General features: G+C 34.9%; 1 long non-coding RNA gene across 1 annotated transcript in view; it reads left to right on the forward strand.

Moving 5' to 3' along the window:
* LOC136838997 (uncharacterized) overlaps positions 1–16,891 on the forward strand; it is a 253,980-nt gene that overhangs the window by 133,344 nt on the left and 103,745 nt on the right. The gene's annotated exons all lie outside the window — the stretch shown is intronic.

Genomic DNA, 16,891 nt, shown 5'->3' on the forward strand with positions numbered 1-16,891 from the left:
TGTTGATCATCTTCCCTCCAATCATCAAGCATACCAAATTGCAGCCCTCAAGCCTCAGTAGTTTTTATTTTAAGTAAGGTTAAAGTTAGCCATGATCGTGCATCTGGCACCGCCGAGCCCAATGCCGGAGGCGTCACTGACACACCTTCACTTGACCGCATATGCATCTGGGGAGCAATTGAGCGTTCCCCAACTTCCCCGGTCGTAGCTGAGAGTTTCGTGCTGCAGCACATCGAGAGTTTCATACAGCATTATACGTTGTACAGAAAACTCGATTGCGCCAAAGAAACTTCGGCGCATTTTTTACTTGTTTATTATTTAAGTTGGGTGTCGTATAATTGCGCAGAAACAGGTCGTTGATTTGTTAAGATGAGCCAGGACGTGGTGTTTTCGGATCGGTTGGCGTGTTGCTCAGTCTGTTTGTCTCTGCCTTTTGGGAAGATCCCATTGAAATGAGTAAACTTTTTTTTATTCCGGAAGTACTGATGTTATTAATCAGTATGAGCAGGATACAAAAAATACCCAGGCTTTCATGAAGACTTGACACTCAGGAAAACATTCGCACAGACATTCTTGAAATGATCAACTTCTGGAAGAAATCGGTCAAAAGATACAGATCATGGTCAGTGATCATTTACAGGATTACATAAAGACTAATGAACAGTTTTTAATGAAATTTACGAAGCACATCAGTTAGTTGACTTGCTTGAGAATACTAACTTTTGAGATAGAGCTGTCTAAAATAATTGTACATATGAACTTTTAAACGCTTCATGGGGGCTTCACATTTCTGGTGTACTTTTCATACTGATGAATTACTGAATAAATCCCTTAATAATCTTATCAAAGATTTTTGGCAGTTTAAACTCGTCACAGTCGGCTACCAATTTATATTATTTTGTTAATAAATGTATATAGAGAGTAACTGCCAAGTTACCTTGAAGGTCAAAGGTCAGGTGACAGTTTTCGTATTGGTAAATTATTCACAACCGGCTACATATTTGTGTTAGTATTTTCATATAAATGAATTATACCGTTAATTCCCTAATAATTAAGTTTACTTATGTTTTACCAATAAAATGTTGAAGGTGAGAGAATTTCAGTGGATTAATGGCTGAATAAAAGGTCAACACGTTCGTGATGAAGTAAAAGGGTCATTCATTAATGATCATGTACCAAGCTTGAACCCTACGGGACTGCATGCCACTTTTTTTTTTATTTTTCCAATAATGATGAATGAATAGTAATACCGTAATGAATGAATAGTTATACCGTAATGATCAAGTTCACCAAATTTGCCCAGCGGTCCAGTGGTCAACGTCACAGATGAGGCAAATTTTTTACTTTTTAATTTTTTTTAATATTTCGAAAATAATAAAGGTCAGAGGTTAATGTCACACTAAGAGTTTGATTTTTTTTATAAAAAATATGAGCTAGAAAATGTTAAAAATTATATTTTTGGGGAAGTTTCTTTCCTGTTTTGTACTTTTATATATTTCTTTCTTGGGTCGTAAAATTCTGTACTTGCCTGTCATTAGAATCCTGCCTAACGTCTCCCACGTCACGTTTATATGGCATCGTTTCCTCCAAAACCTCAAAGAGACTGACGATCTATGCACCATTTCTTCTTTATTATGTAGTTTCTTCAGCTCTTGGAAGGAGAGCGAGAGGACAAGCTGGTGGGGGCGAAAAGGGGAGTACAACAGTTTATATTTCCTTTCACTCGCAGTATATTTCTTTATGGTCAGCAGATTGAGGGTTCAGTTCTAGTTGACGTTTAGCACCCAATCCATCCTTCCAATAGGCATTGATTTTAGGGAATTTATTATGGCAATAAATGTTTTCCTCCCCTCCTCTCCTTCTCTCCTCTCCCTCTCCCTCTCCCTCTCCATCTCCCCTCCCCTCCCCTCCCCGACCCTGCTGAAAATTTACAGCGACCCGAACCTCTTTCAATAAGAAGTAAAAATTTCTCACGACTGAATAGCCGCTTCTTAAAAGGTTTAGTGTTGAAAGGGAAAGGAACTTCTTCGGAAGTGAGCTGGAAAATGGATGAATATAAGCCTCTAGGAGAAGGGAGAGAGAGAGAGAGAGAGAGAGAGAGAGAGAGAGAGAGAGAGAGAGAGAGAGAGAGAGAGAGAGAGAGAGAGAGAGAGCTCTCATACATGAATACACGTTCTTGCCTAATACATGAGACGTCTTATTTTTAAAGTGGAGAATGTAACTATTAAAATGATGACATTCGCATTTCTGTGATAATATCGTGAAGGAAAGATCCTATTTATTTTGCATGGGTTAGCTCGAAAAGTAGAGGCTGTAATATTTTCTAATAGTTATAATTTGTTCATAGGGGAAAATAATTAAGCTTTAGATAATCATAGCAGTGGCAGTCAGGTTGTTAAGAGTAAGGGGAGATTACGTTAACGATTCAGGCATTTTAGCAACAGACGACAAAACCGGAAAATAAAGTACAAAAGTGGAAGACACTGTTTGGCCATCGTCACTTGAGGCTTATAATTCGTAAATTTGTACTCGTGTCAGTTTTTCTCCCTAACGGCATCAGGTAAATATATAATGTAGTAGTAATGTTAAATCTTGTTTAAACTTTCCATAAACATTTCTTCAATCCCGAGATTATTTTCTTTAGGAATAGTTAGTACAAAGTATTTTCCGTATAATTTCGAAGAATAACTGAAAATCAACCGCTGAATGAGATTCCGAAGCCTTTCGGAGAGAGAGAGAGAGAGAGAGAGAGAGAGAGAGAGAGAGAGAGAGAGAGAGAGAGAGAGAGAGGTTCCATAGTACCCAGTGTTGTTTCTATTTTATCATCATCTAACCCGTGGATAAGCTTGCCTTCGGAAGTATATCTGAATTCACTAAATGAAAAGAAAAGATTTAATAATAATAATTTGTATAGGGCTGAGTTATAAATCGCACAATTTTTTAGTCTCTCAATCTGTCATAATAGAAATAAGAACAATATAGATTTTTGGTAAAATATTCTCTTTCTCTCCCCATAACGCAGAATGTCATACTTTGGATGTGGTCAGAACATGTAAGTGTGAAAGGATTCGCCGGTATTCAGTTAGCGATAGATTTTTGCTGTCTGTCAACAGGCAGTTTTAATCTTTTGCGACCGTCTTCTGCGCTCGATATCGGCGAGTCTCTCATTCCTTGTCCTCACACTTCTTTGCAGTTTCTTGTCCTTTTACTCCACTCGTCTTCATCGTCATCATCTCATTTCTCAGCTGCTTTTGATATTTGTGAGTCCAGGCTCTTATTTATTTGGTAGTAACACATAACAAATATTGAAAAATGATGTAATCTACACGAAAATGTTTGTCTTAATGATCTTTCCGGGGAATTTACCAAATACTAAAAATGAAAAGTCCCGAAAGGGAAGCGACACTTGAGACGTTATGGGTTGATGGATGTATGGGTTCATAATGTCGCTGTTACCTTATGGAAAGTATTTTTTTATGGGAAAATCACTGATGTAAAGTCTATTTTTTTTTATGGGAAAATCACTAGTGTAAGGTCATCCATTTTCTCTCTTACTTCACCCATTTCCTCCACAACCGTTTACCATCCTTTGATTGGTAGATTTTTTGCTTCTGGTCTTCAGACCGTACGCTCTGGCAGCCGCACAGTTAAGGTGCTGGATATTTGTTGTAAGAATGGTGTATTGTATCCTGTATCCCTTTTCCGTGAAAACTGCCACCGTCCAAAACTATGTCTGGACAACCTCTTGCTCTAGTTATTCTAGCTAGAAATGAGCACACTGAGCCTGTTGGGAGTCCACCTACTTTTTCCTTAGTTATATGTTAAGCAGTTACTAATACAGATTTCGTAAAAGTACTTTCATGTAACTTAGGAATTGTTTGCAAAGGTAAAATCTCAATTAGTCTCGTGCTAAAAATTCATCCCCACAACTTCGGCCAGATCTCCTCTTCCTCGTACAAACTGTTATGTCTTCTCTTCCTTGACAAACCCACTCTTTTGCCACTTCATCTAATCCTAACATTCAGTTTTTTATCAGTTGTATTAATTCTCGTTTAATACCTTTCGACTAGCCTATATAGATTTCAAGCCTTTGAAGATGAAAAAAGGACTTGGACACTGATGACACTCCACGGTTCTCAAGTTAACTGATGGATTTCCTTAAGTTTTGCTCAGTGTTAACGTCATCGGTATTTATCGTTTTGGAATCGTATTTCAGTTCAAATTGTTGTGGAAGATAGTGATGGCTGACATCAGGTATCTTATTACTTCTCTTCATTGTGCTGTCCAGTCTTTAAAAATGCTTAATCTAACGTAAGAAGGGTGACAATTCTAATTCTTCAAACATCCATCTTATTTCCATAAATTTTTATTGCTGAAATATTTGAAACTTAACTCTGCTTTTATTTTATTAAACGCTTTGAATCCAGATCTCTCCGTTCAGGTCATCAGTATGTCTTTCGTAAGCTAAGATCTACTGGTGACCTCACATCACATCGCAACATATATGCGTGCCTGTTCTGCAGGGGTTTGGAGAACCAATTTTCCCCCAACTCTTGATATCTCCAAAACATTTGATGGAATCTGGCATAAGGCTGTAATTGCCAAACCCCCTCTTTTTGCTTGACTCCACTTTGTAAAATTACTTCCAGATTTTCATTCAGTCATTTTATGTACGTTGCTGGGGACAGAGCAAAGACATGGTGTGTATAACTTATTGTATGTAGTCGTCACTGAACTCACCTCTGACATTCAGGCATATTTCTGACGCCTGACACAAGTTTTCAGTGTTTGATAATCAGGAGACATTTCTTTTGCAATGCAAATATCATGCATTGGTATCCAAGCTTCTGGGCAAGGGAGCCTCCCATCAGTCAGACACTAACAGTACTTAGAAGTCGATATGACAGAGTCGTAGAGGACGAGAAACATGAAATTATTACATTGTAGTAGGATGAATTCAAGCCCTGAGGTCCGCTACAACATAAAACAGAATAATAGACACAAGGTATTATTATTGTTATTACGTTCGATGTTCAAATGCAACTACCTTCATTATTATTATGATTTCTCTCTTAATGTTCCGTTTTACATTTTATTCCTGAACAACCAAATTTTAATAAAGCAAAGATAGCTTTAATCAGTAACAACATTAATATGAACCTCGCATTACAAAAAAAAAAAAAAAAAAAAACAGTTAAGGACTTCAGTTCACTGACGGCTGTGAAGATGCTATTGAGTAGCATTAATCGAAGTAATTATATTATTTCACAAAGATCATATTCTTACCTGCATAAAAACATTGTTCAAGATTGTCATAAGTTTTTTCGGATTCATATGAGTATTCTACAAATGTAGCAACCGACCATTACTAAGTAAATGTTCACACTTACCCACACACACTCACGTGCAAAGACAGATATGAATTTTTTTATTCATATCGGCGTGCCATCTATCATCAAAAACTTTGGGCCTCTCAATATGAGAGGCGTCTGGTCGCTGAGTAAGCTTTTGTGACCTGCGATTTACAACATATTGGGAAGACCTATTCATCATAAGCTTTACATATAGTACTCTCTCTCTCTCTCTCTCTCTCTCTCTCTCTCTCTCTCTCTCTCTCTCTCTCTCTCTCTCTCTCTCTGTATTCTTATTTTTTCATGTGTGGACACGATTTCTCGTGTTGCTTATGGATATACCCTCTCCAAAACGTTATCTGTTAATCACTGCTATGAATATTTTAAGAAAAGTAATTGGCTCCTTCCTAACTTCACGTTTTCACTCATCCTAATCCATGTAACCCAAGAACTTCTATGAAAGCGCTCACGTTAAGGCTCGGAGCATGAAGAGGCGAAATGCACAGATGTGACAGTGAACTCTTATGAAAACCTGAAGTGTAAGGGTGTTCTAGGGTATGTGTACCCGTGGTGACCAGTTCCAACCCAAAGCATTAACAAAGGCTTAATATGGTATTGCGTGTCGGGTTGAGATAGTTTAGGTAATTGGACACAAATGTGCCTTTGTTCAGTTAAGGTAATTGGCCTCTTGTATTTTTTATCAGTTAAGATTAGCCATTTATTTTACCTTTTTTTGTATATATCCTTGTATGAATACGTGCTTTGGAATTTACTTGTTGACTTGTGCCAAATAATGTCAGAGAAGGGTCTCCATGATATGAGTAATATATACCAAAGTCATAAGTATGTAAAAGTGTGCTGTGATAGTTGGTTTAGACTACACTTATTAACACGATTATTGAAGGTTATAACGAAAGTTGAGCCTGGATCCATAAAGATATGTCCTGTTGACGTCTGAACGATATTTAAAAAGAAATAGTCTTTGTCTTCAAAATGAAGGAAAAATATGATCTAGTTTCCTGCAGATGTCAGAAATCTTATATTTTTTCTTTGAAAATATATATGAGTATTTCATTAATGGATCTCTCTCTCTCTCTCTCTCTCTCTCTCTCTCTCTCTCTCTCTCTCTCTCTCTCTCTCTCTCTCTCTCTCTCTTCATTGTTTGTTGTCTGAACAGTTCTTTATTCCAAGGTACCCCAGATATATAGATGATAGATAGAAGATAGTAAAACTAACAATTTTGAATGTAGTCAGTGAAACGATGTACCAAATACTTCATTTGTATAAGAAAATGAAGCTTAAGTAGAATTGAGCATGAAACGAGTAAAAGATAATTTGGAAATGAAAGAAATATTAGGGCAGGAATATATCACCAACCCAACAGCATAAGCATTTGAAGAGGGAAACTTTACTTAACATATGCCACCAGAAGGGAAGAAGGCCATTCTAGTTCAAGTTAAATGTCTGAATTCGGATTCAAGGTCTCCTGTAGAGAACGTATCTAAGAATATTGGGGCGCCTGGGAAGTCTAAGTTCATTGGTGTTAGTTCTGGAGAATGTGAACTTCAGATTCTACCACTTCATCTTGAAAAACAGATGTGATTTGCGAGGTATAATATGCCCATATGAGCTGGTATAACCTCTCGTGTATTTGTTTTTACTCTTCCGAATTTTAAAAGTCGCGTTGTTATTTTAATACTACTTAATCCAGCCCTGCAATAGAAGAGCTACTTCAGTGAACTTGAATATTTCCTGAGCATACAAGAGGGTGTTGGTTGGCGTGGTTACGAACGACCGTAGGAGTTGTATGCCTAGGACCAAGCTTAAGTAAATTATTAGTCACTCGCCTTTATGTGTATCTAATCACACAAGTGTTGGTTTTGTCTCAAAGATTGTTAAGCTTATCTATGATTTCATTCACGATCTGTCTATAAGTGCATATATGCCACACACATTTGCTCTGCTTTGCTTTCAGATTCCTCACATTTTTTTCGTAAAGACTGGATCCACACCCATCCGTTTTTGTCAGTTCCACTCTCCCCTTCTTCTTTCATACTTTGTTATTTATCTTATTTTTTCAATCAGTGCACTACCATACACTTAGCTACATATAATGTGTAATGTAAAGCCCTCTATTTTTTACACACCTGTCACCTTTCTTTTTATCTAAAGGAGCAAGTATTTAACCGTTCCATTCTTTTGCAACTCGTAGTTCATCCATAATTACCTCATACAGCCTTGCCAGCCATGCAGTTACATAATCAGTACCATACCACAGCGTCTCCCATGATAGATCAGGTTCTTTTTCTTTCTTCAACCTTTTGACTGCAGTCGTTACGGCCTTAGCAGTTACACCAACTATTCTCAAATTGCCATTAAATACATGTCATTTTCATCTGGTTGTATTGCGCTTTATATTAAATAACTCATCAGGTAGCTTACATTTTTGACTCGCGCCTTAATTAACTTCAGACTGCATTCATTTTAAATTTGTAGAGATGGAAATGATTTCTTATCAAGATGCCATGAGAAGAGTTGAAAAGCAATAAATTAGAATGCTTTGCCATAAAAGTATTTATTTCCTTTTAATTTCTGGAAATTTCAACGACATACCTTTGGTAATGAGTCATGTATTGGGTTTGGAGAGACGGATGTTTGAAGTTCTAAGTTGATAACTATTACGTACAAAATTTTTGTTGAAGCCTTGTGATATAAGATCTGACTCTGGTGCTTTGTGTTAATACAGATCTTTTCTGCTTTTACACTTTTCAAGAGATAGTTTGTGTTGAATTACTATTTTCTCTATTTTGTCCATGTTTGACCGGTATTATTTTTTCTGTTCTGAAGTTGGTTATCTTTTAAGCCCCTCACATCTAATTTTCATTTACTTTTCTTGCTCTCTGGGGAGGAGAAGCTGGAGAGTCGACCAACGTGGTATACAAACTTAAATGCTCCAAAGGGTTATGTCAAACCCTCAGCAGCATCGAATGTACCATCACCACTATCCTTAGATCTGCAAGCCCATCGTGACCAGGACTTCATCTTTCAACACCGTGCTTATGCCCACAACTGAAAGTCAGCCCTTCAGATGCTTTAAAATAACATAAAAATCATGCACAGGGAATCTCACCCTATAGACTACAAATAGAGCAGAACATATAAGTATCCGCAAAAAATGGGCCACTCTTGATGTCCGAAGAAATACGAACTTCGTTTTCCCCTCCTCAGGAGAAAGCAGGACGTCCACGCTGACGCCGTAAGGAATCTCAGGGCAGAGCCCTGCTCCTCTGAGAAACACACCCGAATATGACAGCCTCAGCTACTGATGTAACCCAATATTGGCAGTAAGAAGTATATACCACGCTCATGCCCCTGCATCACGCCCCTATAGATAACTAAAAGGAAAGCATAGGACGGTGACTGTGGAGTATTAAAGTGCAAATCACTGCTATAACGGCTGTAAAATTTAACAAAATCTACACGTTTTCTCCATGTAGTAATATCAAGTCTTGAATATATCCCCATTGTGAGCAGAAGCAGCTGTCGATTGTGTAAATAAATGATCAGTTGAAGAAAACACGAATATTTCTTATATATTCTATAATATATATATATATATATATATATATATATATATATATATATATATATATATATATATATATATATATATATATATATTGAAATGTGTGTGTGTAAGGGCATAAAATTGTAAGTGTCCTTACCTCATCTTATCTAATATATACCCACAAAAGCAAAGTAGGAATTGTAAACAAATGATAGCCTGTGAGGCATTCGTGTTGCTAAAGAAATCTGTTCTTCCCTGTCCACTCAAGTCATCTTACGTTGTTAAATAAAAATCAGAACCTAAACATCTAAACATTCAATATCGAAATTTGTAACGTAACTGGTGTTACCTACCCTGTTTTGAGTTTTGAAAAATCCACGATCTTAACCCAACTTTATCTACTTATTTTATCACACAACCTTCCCTCACATGACGTTATTCTTATGTCATCTTTTATCGTCATCCACCCCTTCCCTGTCATCAGATACCATCCCCACCCTTTATCCTATCCTTATGCATCACAATAAACATCTTTTCCCATAATGTCTGGTATTATCCCAAACACCCTCCCCACCTCTTCAAATTAATTTTCATCATTTCAAACAAATACCCTTTTCTTTGTCAGCCCCTAGCCCTTGCCCCTTTAAGTGAATGCCATACAACCTCATTTCCCTCTAAAATTTGCACTTGCCCTTGTTTATTAATTGAACCTGTGTAGAATAGATGCTGCCGCTTTGAATTTTAAAGCGATTTTCCAGTACAATTTTTGCCGTCTCTGAACATTTTTAAGCGAAGGTGGCTGGCATGAGAGTAATTATTCTCAACCATTCATCGAAACGAAACAAAAAGTTAACGGTCATATTGTACATTTTCCTTGCTTGTGTAACTTACACACTTTCACAGATACGAGAAAAATATAGCTGAGTGTATCCATTCTTCTACGTGGAAGAAAGGAATTTAGGATGCTTATTCAGTAATATTTCTCGCAAGGAAAGTGGATTGTTAGAAAATAGAGAAAGTATTATAAATTGAGTTTCGCTGATGCAGCCATTAATTTTAATGAGAAAGACATAGTAGAGTGTCTCAGTAATAATAATAATAATAATAATAATAATAATAATAATAATAATAATAATAATAATAACAATGAGTCTTCTCTTCGCATCCACAATCTCTGCCCTCCTCTTCTCAACCTGAGGGCGTTGATAGAGAACGAATATTGAAGTCCTGAATATACTACATTTACTCAGCTTCTCTGAGGTCCTTTGATCCGGCAGGATTCAATCTGTATCGGAAGCTCTCTTCCTGCGATGACTGTTAAGAATTTCATTAAGAATGTCTCCATTTGTCTGATTTGAAAAATATTTGCTTCTTTGGATGATGCTCATGATGCTGTACTTGCAGGGTATGAAGATACCGTTAAATTAGGAGTTCAGTATTGCATGATTTCAGAATTGTATGGATATCTGTATATTTGTACTGTATGTTACGTTTTAAAAATAGTTTCATGAGTGTTAAAATAATTAATACTTGTCCACCTATATTTTTATGACTCTTATTGTTGACTTCGGTATATGTGGGTTTTGTGTAAATGGCTGCAAGATTTTGGAATGAAGTCAGCCATGCTGTCGTTGTTATTTTCACCAACTTGAAATCACAGATCACTGTGAAATTGCTACTAACCTCATTAGCATAGTTATCCTGTATATTGTAATATTTTAAATGCTTTTTTGATGAATTAGACAGAATTTTTTATACTCGAATGAATTAGACTCGAAATATCCCAATATCATAATATATTAGACTCGAAATATCCCAATATCATCATCTTGGAAATACACGCTTGAAGGGAATTATATGTATGAGTACAGTTACCCTGACAGAGATTCAAACCTCATGTTTCAACCAGGGAAGGTATAAGTTCGAATCTTTTTTTAGGTAAGACAGATAAGATGTCATTGTATTTATATAACGACCTTTGGGTGAAGGGTTTTCCTAAGTTATGATGAATGTAATGTTAATTTGTTATTTATGGCTAAAATAAAGGATATGTACATATATATATTTATATACGAAAAGTAATTCTCAATTGGAATATTTGAGGATATATTTTAAATTTACTTCTTCTGCCCGAAAGGAAAAATGTTGTATTGTTTTCCATTCGCCCTTGTACCATAAAATGTTTCAAAAAGGATTTTGCTATGTATCCCTCAAAGATTTGAATTTCAATGTGACCCTTAGTTTCTGACAACCTGGCGTCCATTTCAGTTCTCCAAATAAAGCGTGTATGAAGGAAAAGCTTCAACCATTCTTGCTTGTTTAGTTTTCCTCTTCGAGGCCTCTTCTTTATTCAAGTGCTTAGCAGGGTTAACCCGAACGCAGGCTCAAATTTTAACTTTGTAAAAATTTGTCTTTTGACTTCACGAACTGCACTTAAATTCGTTCGAAAATTTCCACCAGGTTTGTTAAGCATTTGAAACATTTTTCCATGATATTTTCTCAACAGGCGCCCGTATTTATTATTTGTTCTTTTTGCTCGGGTCTTACCATGGGGAATTATTTGCATCCAGTCTTGGTCAGCGCGTATACAGTATATATTTAATTACTTTCGTATGTTTTTATGTAACAAAATCGAAGATATTCCTATCCTGAGCCTAGTGTTTTCATGATTACCCTTTGTGATATCTCATTAGGTAATGTTTTATATAGATTCCGTCTACACTATATGGACCACATTTTAGGTCTCTCTTCATTATGCAATGTGGCGTTGAAACTCTGGATAATATACAATTTCATTTATTTCTACTTTTAAGTAACATGAACTAAATCTGTCATCGTTCGAAGGACTGTTTATATGCTGTTAATATGCGTTTTTTTTATTCATATGCTGGTAATTTATGTTTTTTATTCATATGAATCCACAATAAGTGTATTTGCAGAAGTTATATTTCCTAGCAACAAAAAAAAAAGTTTTAAACGAATGAATATTTTAACAATTAACAAATAACTGCGGTACAGTATCAATTATATATATATATATATATATATATATATATATATATATATATATATATATATATATATATATATAATATATAGAGTATATATTTTACATATTTATATTTTTTTTTACTTGCCGCGTCAGATATCGGCACCGTCCAAGTAATTTTTGAGAGAATTTTATGTAGATTGACTGGCCCACAAATGATGGAAGTATACGTAGTTGGCTCATTAATAAAATACTGATGTTTTGAGGAAGATAAAAACCGCAGTGTTAAAAAATAAAATACAGTATCCCGCACTGTATAGTAGTTCCATGTTCACATGCACCTTCTCCAAAAATAAACTTGTTTCTGCTGTTATTCCTGCGCAATTTAGTTGCCCACAATTTTAAATATTTTTGCGAATTTTGCTTTTTTGGTTTCAGAATGCTTTAGAAATCGGCTCTGTAGGGGTTATTATACTCGCCAGTTCAGAAATAAATTAAGACTTTTTTGTGTACGGATTTTCATATTCATCATTGATAGTATTTGTTGACATGATTCATAGAATATGTGACAAACAAATGAAAATTTAGTTTCAGCTGACATTTTCATATTTTTATTCGTTTATCTGGATGTTGCTTACGTAGGTGTTCTGCTTCAATTCCCGAGTGTACGGCACATTCAGCATGTACTTAATTTTCTCTTATTCCGAATCCATGTTCATAAGAACACAGCTTAATACTGTAATACAATACATGCGACACAGTGTAGATTTACAGTGTGTACATTATAGACTGCTTAACCCTCCTCGTTATTGGAAAATCGCTGAAAACCAAATTGAATCTAACTTCATTCCAGATTGCGCTGATTTGATGGCAGTATCATCTTGTTTTTAATTCTCTCGGGTGATGTCGAGGGAAATTCTGGCTTGCAGCTTATTTCACACTTCTGATTATGATCTGTTGTTTCTGTCTGACACTTCACCATTTCAGGGTTCCTTACTCCTACCTTACTTTCTGCTTACGAATAATTTGAGTGCCCTGAAATTTTGCCTCAAAATTTCTTTCAAATATGCACTGTACATGTAAAAGGAGTCTGTCGCATTACAAGTGATTGTGCCGAGATGCCTGTATTTTAATGACTTTATATCTTGACCTCATGACCCATGGTTATCTTTTCCTATTACCAGAGGCTGTAATGCTAAGCACAAACAACTGGCTTATGGCTGGTGTTACTGATCACCTTATATATATTTATGTGCTATTGAAAATTGTAATCTCGGGTGGACCGTGGTAGAACCTTCGATCTGTGGATCTGCATTTGCTACTCCTCTTACTGGCTAATAATGGAAAACTATTAATCAACTGCAAGAGCAAATTCGTCGTTAGACATTCTGATTCTCGTCACGATAGGAACTTTACAGTAAATTAACATTGTCTTTAAGGAGCGCTTTGACAGTCAGGTTGGAAAAGTTCTAGGTGGGGGTTTTCATTAATTTTAGTCTTGGTTTTTTTTTTTTTTATTAAAGAGCATTTTCTTAAATGACCTGAAATTATCACTGATATATATGTTACATGGAGGCAACTGTATGTAAAACTGTTTTTGAGAGTAACATTTATACTATTATGTATTCCCAGTTGTATGATTGGAATCTCCTTTCGTTGGTTTTCCTCATCATCTGCTAATTGAATAATATACTTCAAAATCCAGTATTCAGAACTCCTCTTTTGTGAGTGTTATGGTATGTTTATGCATATTGTCACATCATAGCCTCCATCCCAGAGCATGCCTCCATATAAAAACTTAGATTCTTATTCTTGTTCTCCCAAGTCAAGTAATTTTTGAGAAGGGGTCACTAGTGACATCATGTTTATTTTCAATTAGTTTTTCCACATTGCAAAATATGAAATCTATATCTTTGCTGCTTCCAAACTCTTAAACATAAGGCTCGAAACGTGAGGATTAGGCTCGAAACGTGAGGATTAAATTGTATGCTAGATTAATAAAACTTTATCGAAAAATCCGTTCAGTAATGATCAAGGTAATCTTTCTTGACTATTTGGGGTTTTTGCGAAATACACTTCTACAAATCTGCTTCTTTTCGGGTAGAGAACAAAATCGGATGAGCTTAAGATAGTGAAGAACGTCACAATATCAGAAAACCTTCGGCAGAGAAGAATGACTCATCTTGCAGCTTGATGTACAACGTAAATTCAATTAATTACTGGTCAGACAGGCTTAGGTCAATAGGTCATTAAGAAGCAGTTAATCTAAAGAGCTTAAGGAAATGTTGAACTCAAACAAGACTTACTGATAGACTCACAGATTATCACATGCTCACAGATTATCACATGTATTCATAATTTATTTTTGGATTAGGTGTTTTCATATATATTTATAGCTGTATGTTAGGAATTAAACAAATTGAAATGACTTTAACTGATTTATTCTGCTTCGATCTTTACTTTATCCCCTGTAAACAGTGCAGGTTGAGGCAGCTAGTTATGAAAGTCCATGTTCACCATGAATGATAGCAATGATGATAATAGAGTTGTTGTTTTCCATATTCTCATGAATATTATTATCTAAGAACTATGCAAGCTATAACTAAACACCTGCCAGGGCTTTTATAAGAGACTCATCGCCATATGCAAGGTGGGACAAATGCTGAGATGTATATAAATTAGTATGATAGACATACGTTTACACACATACATTTCACTCTCGATATTATTCATGATAAGTGATTCATGGCCGCTTTAATAGCAATTTCATATCTGATTTTTCCGTTCCAGAAAACTAAAACCTGTTTAGCTGTATGGCGTTCAGAACGATTATGCTAAAAGCAAACTAGGCACTCTTGGGGCTTGGACGGCGAGCTGAACATTTTAATTTTAAAATGAAGTGAACACAACACAACAACAGAAGTATTCATATATATATATATATATATATATATATATATATATATATATATATATATATATATTCTTATACTATGTGTATACATATATATATATATATATATATATATATATATATATATATATATATATATATATATATATATATATATATATATATATATATATATATACTGAATATATATTTATATACATTTTTATTATATATATATATATATATATATATATATATTAGTAGAAACTGTCCATCAATAAGATTATATCTTTGGTTGGGTATTATTATTTCTTTCTTCATTATGATGATGATGATGATGATGATGATGATGATGATGATGATGATTTATTATTATTATTATTATTATTATTATTATTAACAGTAATGTTTATATTACAAAGTATAGTATTCTCTTTTAAACAAAAATGAATAATAACAATGACATTTTCTTCTTTTGTATTGAACTTCACACAGCGCTTTTTTTGACTTAATCCATCCCGAAATTTAGAATGATTCAAAAGTACGAGTCTCAGCCCTCGTAGCATAGTTGGCTGGGATCTTCACCATTCAGATGAAAGACATGGAGAATACGTCCTCACTGTCAAAGCTAATCTACTGATCTGTATTCAGCTATTTTCGAAACCCTCCACTGCCTTTCGAATTCCTTGTCCTCTTTGGTATAATGTACTTTACTCTTTTAAAGAAGATCGCTTTACTCTTTTTTTTTTTTTTTTAATTATCAGACTATTTATAAGCCGGTGCTTACTAGTGTACAAGTACGCCTTCCTCCGTAAGAAGGTTGATATTTCGCCATTATTACTTGGTCGAGGTTACTTTATCCTTAACACAGAACGCTTACGAAGGGTTGAAAGATTATGATTAAATTCATTATGTTTCCTCCATGGTATTATTGACCTACGGTTTGTAACTAAAGCGGCTTCATTTGAGAAATTATAAATTTAAACTGACGTCGATATATATTTCTTCCAAATTATAGAATTAGCAATACCCGATATATCTTCCCATTAATACCTGATCAACCTCAACAGTGGTGTTAAGGCTACCGTTAATCACTGAAATCAGATATGAATTTAGCTGTAACCATTTGGGATGGGTCATTCATTCCCACCAGAGCTGGTTCATATTTTTTTTTAAAGGATACATTACAAAATATATAAAAATCATATCTCTTTTTTTCAGTGATGACCCACATATGGTCCTTGTTAACTCATTAAAAAATAAAATGAAAATAATTTATTAACCATGACCATAAAAACAGCGCCAAAATTATAATGATGATATTATCAGAGGGAGGCATTTCCCATTTCTGTTTCAAAATCCTGAGAACATTTCTCACCCAGAAATGTTATCTGGTGTTCCCGTCTCGTCCCATTTCACACAGCACGCTAATGAAAGTTTTCTTTACATTCGGCGTATTTAATCTTGAAAGTCTTTTTCCTTCTTTCAGATTTAATACTGGGGAGGCGAGGATTCTCGACCTTGTATTCGTAAGGGAGTAGCATACCACCAACCAGTTCGCCTTTGTGACAGTAAAAGATTTGGCTTAGATAGAATATTATTTTGCTTTTCACTGCGCTTATCCCTTGTTAGGGGAACGGCTTGGTGATAAAAAAAAAATTATATATATCATAAAATCCCTTGAAAATAGAACTACATACAGACAATAAGAAAAGGAAAAGCAATAAATATCCAAGCTAGAAGAGACGCAAAACAGAAAAATGCTGCCAAAAATGAAAAATGCAAGCAAGAATGCACAACAAGCAGGAATATGTAAAAGAAATGAAGGAAATTAAATATCGAAAGCAGGAATGGAGGAATGAATCACAAAATGTGCTTGCATACATACACTAGTTTTGGTCTAAATGCAGAGTATATATATGTGTATATATATATATATATATATATATATATAATATATATAATATATATATATATATATATATATATATATATATATATATATATATATATATATATATATGTGTGTGTATGTGTGTACTGTGCATTTATACCAAAAAATTAGTGTATTTATACATGTACTTTTTGTT

This window comes from Macrobrachium rosenbergii, chromosome 5 (genome assembly GCF_040412425.1).
Source record: "Macrobrachium rosenbergii isolate ZJJX-2024 chromosome 5, ASM4041242v1, whole genome shotgun sequence".
Classification (NCBI taxonomy): Eukaryota; Metazoa; Arthropoda; class Malacostraca; order Decapoda; family Palaemonidae; genus Macrobrachium; species Macrobrachium rosenbergii.